Raw genomic sequence first — 12713 nt, 5'->3', positions numbered from 1 at the left:
CATGCTCTCACCCCCACCTTCTTATCTCCCATGCGCCAACTGAGCTACCACCATTTGGTGAGGATCGAGTATATTGAAGCTGCTAGATGGCACATATATAACGATAAGTTATATTTACAAATTTTTTATTTAAACATGTAAGCGTATATTTCCAGAAGTACATAGTATAGTTTGTAAACAATAATTTTGTATATCATACTAAGATAGAAATAAATATAACACTTTCATTTTCTATATTAATTTTGAATGCGAACTTCCTTTATCTCACCCAAAATGACGTAGCTTTTAGCTAACACACCAATACTTATATGCAGTCACATTACAAATCATTTGCCTATATATATATGTGTGTGTGTGTGGGGGGTAACATCCTTTGACACTAGTGTCAAACTCAAAGTTCGACACCTCATCTGAGAGTTGTTAGATCAGAAAAGGATCCTACCTCTCTCTCTCTCTATATATATATAGGTTTAAGTGAGTGTACAATGACTGAAAATAAAATTTGATGTGGTTCACTATGTAATCCCGGAAGTACATAGTTATAATAAATATTATAACTATGTACTCCTGGAAGTACACCATTGTAATAGTGCACTGGACCATCCAGTCACTGAATATTCATTTTTTCCATATATATATATATATATATATGTGGCTTATCGTTTCTCAAGCTGCTTAAGATAACTTTATCTCCGGCTACTAAATCATAATCATATAAAGATGGATCAGTGGTGATAAAGGAAGAGAGATAAAAAAGGGAATCATAACCATTCAAAAGTGAATCAATTAATATAAGAAAATAAATAAACAAAATCAAGTAGTTTTTGGGTAGATGGAGATAAATATATCTCAAGCTACTTGAGAAATGTTTTTGTCATATATAACGTTTGGTGCAGTCAAAAAAGTATAACTAAGTACTACTGGTAGTAGATAGTTGTAATATTAATGTTGTGTAAAAAGAAAGCTATTTGTTCCTTTTATTCCAAAATAAAAATAAAAATTATAGTTGTGTTTTTTTCTCTCTCTTCATAAATTTAACTATGTATACGGATAATATATAATTATAATATTATAATTATTTTTTTCTCTCTCCTCAATAACTTTTTAGACAGTTGTTGGGTGACGTAAGAGAGAAAAAAATAACTTTAATATTATAACTATGTACTACCCGTAATACATAGTTATAATTTTTTGACCTTACAAGATCTTAGATTTGGTCACATGACAAATCATTTTGCCATATATATATAGAAAATAGTTTTTTCATGTTACACTCACAATTAAAAGGTGAGTTTCATCTTGATTTTTTTATTTTCTCACTTTTTTGTGGATCCCACTCATATAGTGTGTGTAACATGAGAAAATATTCTTATGTAAAATGAGAAAATTAATCCTTATATATATATATAGTTTTCATTTTTCTGCGGACAATGTAGATAAGTTATCTACATTGAGCCCAAAACGACGTCGTTTTGGGTCGAAAATCAAGGTATTTTTATAATTATAATTTATTTCAAAGTTATAATATAGTCTTTCTCTTTATATTTTTTTGAGTAAATACCCTTTTGGGTCCCTAACAAAAAACACAATCCCCACTTTAGTCCTTTACAAAAAACAAATTAGTCAGTTGGTCCCTATGAAATTCAAAGTAGACCCATTTTAGTCTTTTTGAGGGACTAGTATGAGTTTTTTTTGAATTTGTGAGGGACCACGCGCGATTTAAACTAAATGGGTCCACTTTGAATTTCTTAGGGACCTCGAGACTATTTTTTTTTTGTAAGGGACTAAAGTGGGGACCATGTTTTTGTTAGGGACCTCTATTTTTTAATTTTTCAACTCAAAATAATATCATTTTGGGAGTAAATGTAAATAACTTATCTACATTCATCGTAGAAACTTTAAAGCCATATATATATATATATATATATATATATATATATATATATATATATATATATATGGGGAGGGATCTTTTAACTCCAGAGTAAGACTTAAAGTCTTACTCATCATCTCCACCTTACATTTATTTTAAATCTAAAGGTCACAATTTATTTGATTTAATAGTCACGTGAGTTCCTCTACTTTCTTTCTTTCTCTATCCTTTTTTTTTTATCTTCTTCTCTCATCCATATCCCTTTATCTGCTGCTGTCGTACCATTGGGGACACATTTCATCTTCTTCTCAAAGTTACCAATTCATCTCCTTCCCTAGCCACTTTGGTTCCTTCGCTGTGTGCAGTTTCGTATTCTCCTTTTCTTATTCCAAATAATTTACTCCCTCCCTCAGTCCTTTTTTCATAACTGTCGTTCGCAATTATTCATCGTTCGATGATTTTCAATATTTAAAAGGTACCATTATCTAATTGCGTGCTCTGGTACTTGAGAAAGTTGTGGTGTGTTTATGCAACCATCCTCCCGCTTGAACATTAGAACAATGTGGCACGTCTTGAAAGTTGAAATCTGTTCTCACTCCGTTGTTCGAACTAATATTAGTGTCCGTATTTATGGGAGAATAATTGACAAAGTCCATATCCATGACTTGCTAAACTGAAACCATAATTTGAATAAAACAAATATTCAAACTTACTAAAATCAAGAAAAAACAATGCTTTACCATTACAAAAAATAGAAGGAAAAAAAAACAGAATCATTCAATTTATAATAAGAACAACACTCATTTGTGGAGGAAACGAAAGTAAACTAATTTTTCAGTAGCGAATTTGTTCATATAAGCATTCCTAAGAACAAATATTTCACTAATTCATTGATTTCAAAAAAATTCTTAAGGAATACCCAAACAACTTCCTCTATTTAATGAATTTCATTTATCATTAAGACTCAACCCCAATATACCACCAGTTACATCAAGGGTTACACAAAAGACAAAATACTTGGTCTAAAAAAGTAGACAACCAGTTGAATAGAACAAATATTCAAACATACTAAAATCAAGAAATAACAATGTTTTACCAGTACAAAAAAATAGAAAAAAAATAAACAAAGAGCAACCATATATTGTCGTAAAAAAACATGTAGCTATTATAATATCTCCCTCATTCAATTTATAATAAGAAAAACATGTAGCTATTATATATATAAAAAAATGAGTAGTTCTAGCAAATGCACCTGAAGACGAAGAAAAATAAGTACACTCCAGACTGTCGTAATTATTGCAGAGAGCAACCACAGCTCTCTCAACCACTCTGGTCTCAAAAAACCCTCCCTTATATTGAATGGAACCTCAAGAACCAAACTAGAGTAAAAATTGGTGCCTTCTCAAGTACCGGAGCTCTGAGCACACAAAAAAGTTAACATTGATTAAGGAGATGAAACTGTAACTTTGACTGCCTAATGGTATGATGGCAGCAGAGAAAGGTATATGGATGAGAGAAGGAGATAAAAAAAAAATTAATGTTAAGGATGGAGAGGGAAAAAAAAGTGGAAGAACTCACCTCCCCTATTGAACCAAAGGAGAATACGAAACTGCACACAGCGAAGGAACCAAAATGGCTAGGGAAGGAGATGAAATGGTAACTTTGAGAAGAAGATGAAATGTGTCCCCAATGGTACGACAGCAGCAGATAAAGGGATATGGATGAGAGAAGAAGATAAAAAAAAAGGATAGAGAGAGAAAGAAAGTAGATGAACTCACGTGACTATTAAATCAAATAAATTGTGACCTTTAGATTTAAAATAAATGTAAGGTGGAGATGATGAGTAAGACTTTAAGTCTTACTCTGGAGTTAAAAGATCCCTCCCCTATATATATATATATATATATATATATATATATATATATATATATATATATATAGGGGAAGGATTTGTTTACAAATTTTTTTACAAATTTTTACAAATTACACTATCTTCTCCCAGGAGAATATAGTGTCACCTAGTGTCCTCCCGGAAGAAGATAGTGTAGTTTATAAGAGTTTGTAAACCAAAAAGTTTGTAAATATAATATACCCCATATTATATACGGGATAAGATCGTTTGACGCATTATTTAGAAATTATTGATCTTGCTTTGATCTAACGACTCTGATTTTAAGTATGAGACATTGTTGATTTACCTTGATGTAATTGTCCTGCTCTCAGGATGTCAAATGATCTTATCCCTTTATATATATATATATAGTAGGGTTATATTTTCAAACTTTTTTTTACAAACTTGCAAACTATACTATGTATGACCGGTAATACACTCTTGAGTAGAGTATTACTGATATGCCTCTAGCATATGTATAAATCTAAGCCAAAAAGATAAAGAATCTTGATCAATCCTGGATAAAAAAAGCTAGAATAACTGATAATTTGATAAATCTCAATCAAAGATCACGCAACTGATTTCCTTTTGATTTTGTAGGAAAACAGGACAAAAAGAAGTCCAAGTGGAAGTTTCCAAGCTGAAGCCCCACGCTACTAGCGTGGAACTTACGCTAGTAGCGCTAGAATTAAATTTCACCCAGAGACATCCACGCTCACAGCGTGAAACTCGCGCTAGTTGCGCCAGACTTTCTTGTAACCCACGCTCACAGCGTGGGAACCACGCTAGTTGCGTGAACTTCCAGTAATGTGAATAAAACTCCCACGCTCATAGCGTGGGAACCACGGTAGTAGCGTGGGAGGTGCGAACAATCAGCAATAAATCCGGTTTTGTATTAGAAAGAGATTGACCGGAGATTCATGATGAAGATTTAATCAAGATTTCAACACAAGGGCAAAAAGTCTATAAATAGAGACTCAGACTCCTGGAAAAATAATCTTTGGCTGGAGAGAATTCTTGGAGGCTCACGCTGGAGATCAGGATTCCGACGGAGTTGAAGATCGAAGAACATTGATCTTATTTCTTCTTCTTCTTCTTTTCTTTTTCTTTCATGAACAAGTTCTATTTTAATTTGTCTAAGCCAGCTATGTCTGGCTAGTTTGTTTTTGTAGTTGGAATCACAGACCCGATGTGAATCCTTTATATTTTCTGTATTGATATTTTATAAGTTAATTAGTTAGTTTGTTTTATTCTACCTGGTTTAATTTTTCATATCCTGTTTAGAACTGATTACTCTAAATTATAGGGCTTTGAGGGTTAGGACTCACAATAGACATATTGGGGTTTTAGTCTAGACAAGGGTAGAATAATAATTTATGTATGATCTAGACATAGACTTACATAAATTGCAGACTCATAATTCATTTCCTTAATGCTTAATTCAAGAGGGATTACTAAGACATTAGGATTCTAATTGGATTAAAGGGTTGAAATCACTAAAACATTAGGGTTCAACTATTTTATAAGGAAATAATGAATTGTCTGATCAAACGAATTAATTAATTATAAAATACAATATAGGAATATAAGGGAGGATCGGAGGTGAAGTGCATCCTGGCTACATCCTTTTTATAAATTTTTCATCAATACTTTCTCGCGTTCTTGATCTTTTCTTGCATGCGTTAGAAATTAATTGTTTTTAAATTCTATTTTTAAATATTATTTTATTTAAAATTCTGTTTTTAAATTCCAAAATCAATTATCTTCACAATTCAAACCAATTTTATTTTCCAACTTAAGGGGAATAGTTAAACTAGTACTTGGTGAATCCTCGTGGGAATGATACTCTACTTATCACTTTATTACTTTAAACCAACGGTATACTTGTCGATTTCGCAACAATTACCGGTCAGACATAGTGTAGTTTGTAAGAGTTTGTAAACAAAATTTTTGTAAATATAACCTTCCTCACACACACATATATATGGGCTTATCGTTTCTCAAGCTGGTTGAGATAATTTTATCTCCGGCTATTAAATCATAACCGTACAAAGATGGATCAATGGTGATAAAGGAAGAGAGAAAAAGAGAATCATAACCATTCAAAGGTGAATCAATTAATATAAGAAAATAAATAAACAAAACGACGTCGTTTTGGGGTGGCCGGAAATAAACTTATCTCAAGTTGCCGGAGAAATATTTTTTCCATATATATATATATATATATATATGTATATATATAGGGATAAATATTTCTACAGCCACTTTTTTTAAGGTTATCTACAGTTATTCCAAAAAACTACGTTGTTTTGATTAATTAAGGATGTTTATGTTATTTTAGGTGAATTAATGAAGGGCGTAAAATGAATATGATAAAAAAATAAATAAAAATTATGGAAACGCCCTTCATTAATTCACCTAAAATTACAAAAAAACCGTTCATTAATCAAAACGACGTAGTTTTTTGATAGCTGTAGATAACCTTATTTAAAGTGGCCGTAGAAATATATATATATATATATATATATATATATATATATATATATATATATATATTCAAAAGCTGCTATTATTTTCTCTAATGCACTGATCTAATTATTGAGGCAATGCTACTGACTACAAATAAAAAAAAAATCCACCTTCAAGGAATTTAACAGTGTCAGAAGACTCAGAACTTGGGTCACGTTATTTTTTTAAGCTTAATTAAACCCAAAGCGTGATGTTAGTTAGAGGCTTCTCTCCAGTATGTGAAACAGAGATTAATTTAATTTTCGAATCTTAAATATTATTAGTGTTTTGAACATTTTTTATTGAACTCTGACTTGAGATAGTTGTGCGCCTTAAACAAACCATTTAATTTGCTGTAATTTTCAATAAAGAATCAAACTTCGGAGGAATCCCCAGATATGTCGACGATTGCCTGACAATTTCGTTGAATCGTATACTTTGATTTTTATTTTTATTTTTTTCAGTTTCAGCATTTAAGATTCTTAACATGATACGAGGTTTTAGTGATGCTGCAAATTTTAGATTTGCTAAATGCTAATTGCACTGAGCCACGTTTTACATGCTTTACCGCTTTTTAGCTGGTGCACTAAATTTTTTAAGGATAATATTTCTATCATGTAACATGATATAGAAAAGCATTCTTACTCACAAATTGAATATTGTGTTAACATTTCTTTTGTTTTTCATTTTTTTTTTATGATGGGTCCCATCAAAGTTTGTTTGGTAGGAAATTGGTTTTATATTATGTTACATAATATATGTATTTTCCATTTTTTAATACTCTTTCTTAATAAAATGGAAATCAATGATCATTCACTTATTTTTTAAACAGTTATATACAATAAAATAAAATAAAAAGCAGTTAAAAAAGTAGTTTTGATTTTATTTTTTTGGACAGGTTATATTTACAAACTTTTTTGTTTACAAATTCTTACAAACTACACTATGTAGGACCGGTCCTACATTAATCACACAGTGTACGACCGGTCTTACATTAATGTAATTGCAAAAAAAAATTGTAAACGGATCCTGTTCCTTATTTTTTTCCCCTTAAATCTGCTTCAGTCAAAATCCCATGTTCAAATTTGTACACAGTGTTCTTTTTGGGGAACAAAATTTTAGTGCAACTGTCATACGTATTAAGTACTCAATGCGATAATTATGTATTTCAGAAAATACATAGTTATAATATGTGTGTGCTAGTGTAGTTTAAGAAACTTTTTTTTTATTTTTAATCTATCAAACAGAAATGATTAAAAAATATTTGATAAAATTAATTTGTTTTTCTGTTACAAATAATAAATTAGTTGTCCGAAAATACAAATTGATAGAAATAAGAAATAATTTTTTTATATTTTGTAACATGCTATTTATTAAATGAGAAAAATATTTATCATTTAAAATGACACAAATTTATGTCATTTTAAGTAAAACTGTGGTGTATGTTTAGTTATTTTTTATACTTTCTCTCCTTCACAAAATCAGGAGAAGAGAGAAAGTGAAAGTATTGTGTAGAAGAAAAAATATAAAAAATAACTAAATATTATCAAAACACAATAGTTTCACTTAAAATGACCCAAACTTATGCCTTTAAATGACAAACAGTTTTCCGTTATTAAATACAGATATTATAAAATGTGTTACCAATTTTAAATACGTAACATCCTAACTTTCTCATGGATATTACACATACAAAAAAAAAATATTAGGAAAAATTAAGTAAAATAAACTCAGAATAGTAAATAAAGAAAAATAATTTATGAATATTTTAATTTATAGCTTGATAGGAGAAATTCTCCTCCGATATATCTCCCGATGCAACGGAGTACTCAAAGTCAAGTCGTTCTCAAAATCCATTTAAATGGCCATGGAGTTACTACTCAAATATCCTCTTTTTATTTTTTAATATTTTTTTATAGTTTCTGTTATGTAACGATTAGATTAGAGTGAATTTGACCTCTTTATATTTATATAAAGAGATATAGATTAAGAAAACTGTATCAAATACAAATTTAATATTTAGATAGACCTCTAATTTAGTTTGTACCTTTGAACACCTATAAGATAAACAAAGTCAAGAGATGATTTAATGATATCATGGTGAGGGGTGACCATGTATTGTGTTTGCTGCTGAAGGTGGAGATTCCCAACCTATCTAGTTCTGTGAAACAATTATCAAATGTTTATCACCTAAATTCTGGATTGGAGTTTAGTATTTTTACCTAAATACTAGTAAAATTAATTAGTTTGATAGCTATCATCCAAAATCAATAAAGCAAGAATAACCTTCATCAATTAAAACTCACACTCTGTTTTCTTATAACACGTTGAATTAAAAGGACATTTCTGTTTTAATTGGTGTTTGATAATAAGTTTCTCAAAGAAAGAAAAAAAAAAGCATACACCATTTACTCACCTAAGTGCAACTTTCAACCGTAAATAAGAATTTTCATTGTTCTTCATGATCCTACCATAAATGATCACCAGCAAGGTAAACTATAAATTCCCACCGTGACTGCTGCTATTGCTTGCTAGCATATCTTCCCCCCTTTTTTGTTTTTGTTGGTTTTGAACAGAAAACAGTGTATGGAATAAAATGAGAATAAGGAGACATTCTTTTGGTGTAAAAAGGAAAAGAAAAATGTAAAGGAAGGTTTCCTATCTAAAGAGATAATGAAGTTTTGGTAAAATAAAGGAGAAGATTATATTTACAAACTCTTACAAATTATATTATATCTGTCTGATAATACATTTTTAAGTGAAATATTATCGATCAGACATAATGTAATTTGTAAAAATTTATAAACGGGTCATTCTCCGTAATATAATGTTTATTTGTTTCTCGTGCATGCAGAAGTGTTACTCCCTGCCGACATTATTATTATTATTATTATTATATTATAAAACTCTAATTATATTATTTTAATATTACATGTGAACCATGTGTATTATAGGAATGTATGATTGAGTAAGATGACTGATTTCTTATTGTGTGAAAGCCATGGTTTAGAGTCACAAAAGTCAAACCTCGTTTTATGTCCATAAATTTAAAGCACCTAATGTGACAAACATAAACAATTGATTACTTAATAGAATTATTAGCAATAAGAGAATATAAATTGGTCCTAGAAAGCATATCCTTGCCCTGACATAATAGTTGTCCTACATGTGGGGTTTTGAACTTATCGCCTTTGAAGTCATTTAAAAATATCTAGCTTTTGCGTTGACAAAGAATTGATTGACAGAGGACAAGTGTTGGAGCAGGGATCAATATGTTATCTTTTTGTATTTATATATCAAATTGGCACGTCAATACTAAAATTTATTAAACTATCACGCATTAAAATTTGTTATAATTAATAGTGAACTTAGTAACTAATAATTTTTTGACACGTGATACACTTTTGGAGGAAAAGTTGACTATCATGTGTTCAAATTCGCTACGACACATAGTAAATTTAGTAGCCAATAATTTTGTAACATGTGGCACAATTTCACATAAAAAACTCACTAGACTAAGTTTCTTACGAACTTATAGTTCATTGGTTAGCTAAAGCTGGGCAGACTAATAATCTTCATTTCAAGATTTTTAAAGATCCTCCTCATCAGTTGATAGAACTTATAGTTGTTGATGCTAGAAATATGTCTAACTTGTTAGTTTCTTATTTGTAATTTCTTTCTGTTTCTGGGGCTTAGCCCCTCTTTATTTACAAAAAAAAAAAAAAAAGTTCCTTACGAACTTGGTATGCTATGTGGTACAATCTCGTTGTCCGACCAGAATTAATGTATCAATCACAATAAAAAAAAGAAAACGAAGGAAAAGAGGTATTTAATTAATATACCAAGCACAGTTAACATATCAATCACCAATCACAATATACCAATCACAATGAGTATATCAATGAGATTAACTTTTGATTGTACAAATCCCAATTAATTTATCATCATTAATTATTTCGAAAGGCCATAACTTTTGATTCGGGTATCCAAATCAAATGATTTTTTATTTTATTTCATATAATTTTTTGAGATCTACACAACGACACCTCATTTAACATATTTTATCTCTCACAAACATCGTTCGAATTTGTAGCAATGGTATCACAAACAAATGTACCAATCAAAATAAATTGTGATTGGTACATTAATTGTGATTGGTGATTGATACATTAATTGTGATCAAAATTAATTGTAATTGATACATTAATTAAATAACTATTTTCCTTCATTTGTTTTATTGTTGTTATGGACCCGTATAAGGGGCCCATTGAATGACAGGCCCAACAATGGGCAATCCGAGATGTGAATCAATTATAATTACGGATAGTATCCATCAAGGATACTAATCCTAATACGACAGCATAGCGAGCAGGCTTGGGCCCCTATCAGAGGCACCAAAGGCCCATATCACACTACCCACAGGTAACCTCGATAAATACAAGGTAAACCCTAAAGGTACGTTACGCTCTCTCTCTTACTGTCATGTTGTTACTGTGCGCACACACACCCCTTTTGGCAAAGCCGTTATTTGTTTAATGTTCACAGTGATCTGCTTGACTCAAGGGTATCTCATTTATAGATACCTTGTAGAGGGCACTAGATTCAAGATTAACGCACCAGTCCATTGGGCTGGACATCTCTATCTCTAAGGTAGAAAAATTGTGATTGGTACATTAATTTTGATCAAACATCGAGATTGTGCCACATAGCGTACCAAGTTCGTTACCTTTGGTAGATCATCCAAGGCACATTAGCATGACATACTTCTCCTATTTTTCCTGCGCAACTTAATTAGGTGGAGGGCGAAGAAGGCCTACTTCTGGGGGGCATGTTTCCAAAGGTGGAAGATACAGATCAAGAAATTGAATTTCAATTATTTGTAGAAACATATCAATTCTGATTCTCAAAGAAAAGAAGGAGGGGCAAAAGGATTGATCGAGAAATATTTCTTGTTCACAACCAACACAAACCTCTATTCTTGGGGCAGAAACAATTTGTTTAGCTTTACATCCGTCCCAGACTTAGTCCAGTTAGCTTTTCTTACGAAAGTGTGCCACGTGTCACAAACTCATAACTACCAAATTCGCTATCAGTCATAACAAACTTCAACGCGTGGCAATCTAGTAAAAAATATTATTCATACGGCAGATTGGTCAAAAATTGCCAAAAACATATCAATCTGATCACTGTTCCACACGAATTTGATGATTTTTGTGACATTTGAGATAAGATAAGGCAATATTTTTCTTTCTTTTTTTTAAAAGAAAACTTTAGTTAATAATATTTTGTTATATTATTTGTAATATATTTTTCTCTTTGCCTTTTAGAGAGGTGTTACAAAATTCACATTTTTCCTTTTTGGCTATAGAAATAAGTTTAACCCATTAATTTTGATCTCCATGAACTTCCTTGACCTGACTGACAGAAAGTTTAGTTGAAATTATTAATCTAAGATGGAATCCAAATATCCAATACTACGAAGTTTCTGGCATTTATTTCTAAATTCTTTTTTTTTTTGGTGAAAATTTCAAAATTCTAAGTCAAGTCAATAACATTAAAAAAAAATTAAGCCATTGTTTTGTGTGGTCCCTTAAGGGCGGCAGCACTGTACTTCGTTCGAGATTTTAATATAATTATCTTAAGAATGGTATTAAAATTTGATACGAGAAGAAAAAGTGATTCAACTAACTACGATTAAATAAGGCTTAATCTAAGTTTTAACCGGTGATATATATATATATATATATGAGTTTTGTTTAGGAGAGGATTCTTTAGACTCCAGAGTAAGATTTTTAAGTTTTACTGACGGAAATCAATAGTTGTCATTTATAGTGTAATTAATAATTAATTAATTAATACTTTTTATGTTATAACCTTGGATGGAAGGAAATCAACGGTTAGGATGAGGAGTAAGACTTAAAAATCTTACCCTGGAGTCAAATGATCTCTCCGCTTTTGTTTATCTCATTTTATATGTGATAAACAACTTTTCTACACACACAAAAAGAGGTTGGGTCTCGTCATTCTTTTTTCTCTCTCCTTTTACCTATGGGTCCCACTTATACTTTTATTTCTGCAACATGAAATAATTTTTTTTCTACAACATAAAAAAAATATATCCCTATATATATATATATATATATATATATATATATATATATATATATTTTGTAATGAGATTTACCAAGAAAGCATATTTAGTTACTTAAATATGCTTTCTTGGTTTGCATAGAATTATATTAATATTTCTTTTAAATTAAAAAATGGGCTTGCGGGTAGTTGGTTTATATTATTCATAGAGTGTAGGAAGAGTGACCAATGTATTAGATATTGGCCACTTTTTTTACCGACCCGTCACGCAAAAAGTAAAATTTGACAAAATATCACGTATACAAGTTTGTTATATCGGGTAGCGAACTTAATTTGTTGTGGTGGTCACTC

The sequence above is a fragment of the Gastrolobium bilobum genome, unplaced genomic scaffold, assembly GCF_033153095.1.
Source record: "Gastrolobium bilobum isolate Gb01-03AN ecotype WA unplaced genomic scaffold, APGP_CSIRO_Gbil_v1 utg2164, whole genome shotgun sequence".
Classification (NCBI taxonomy): Eukaryota; Viridiplantae; Streptophyta; class Magnoliopsida; order Fabales; family Fabaceae; genus Gastrolobium; species Gastrolobium bilobum.
The sequence above is the reverse complement of the archived record's forward strand: the minus strand, read 5'-3'. Positions refer to the sequence as shown.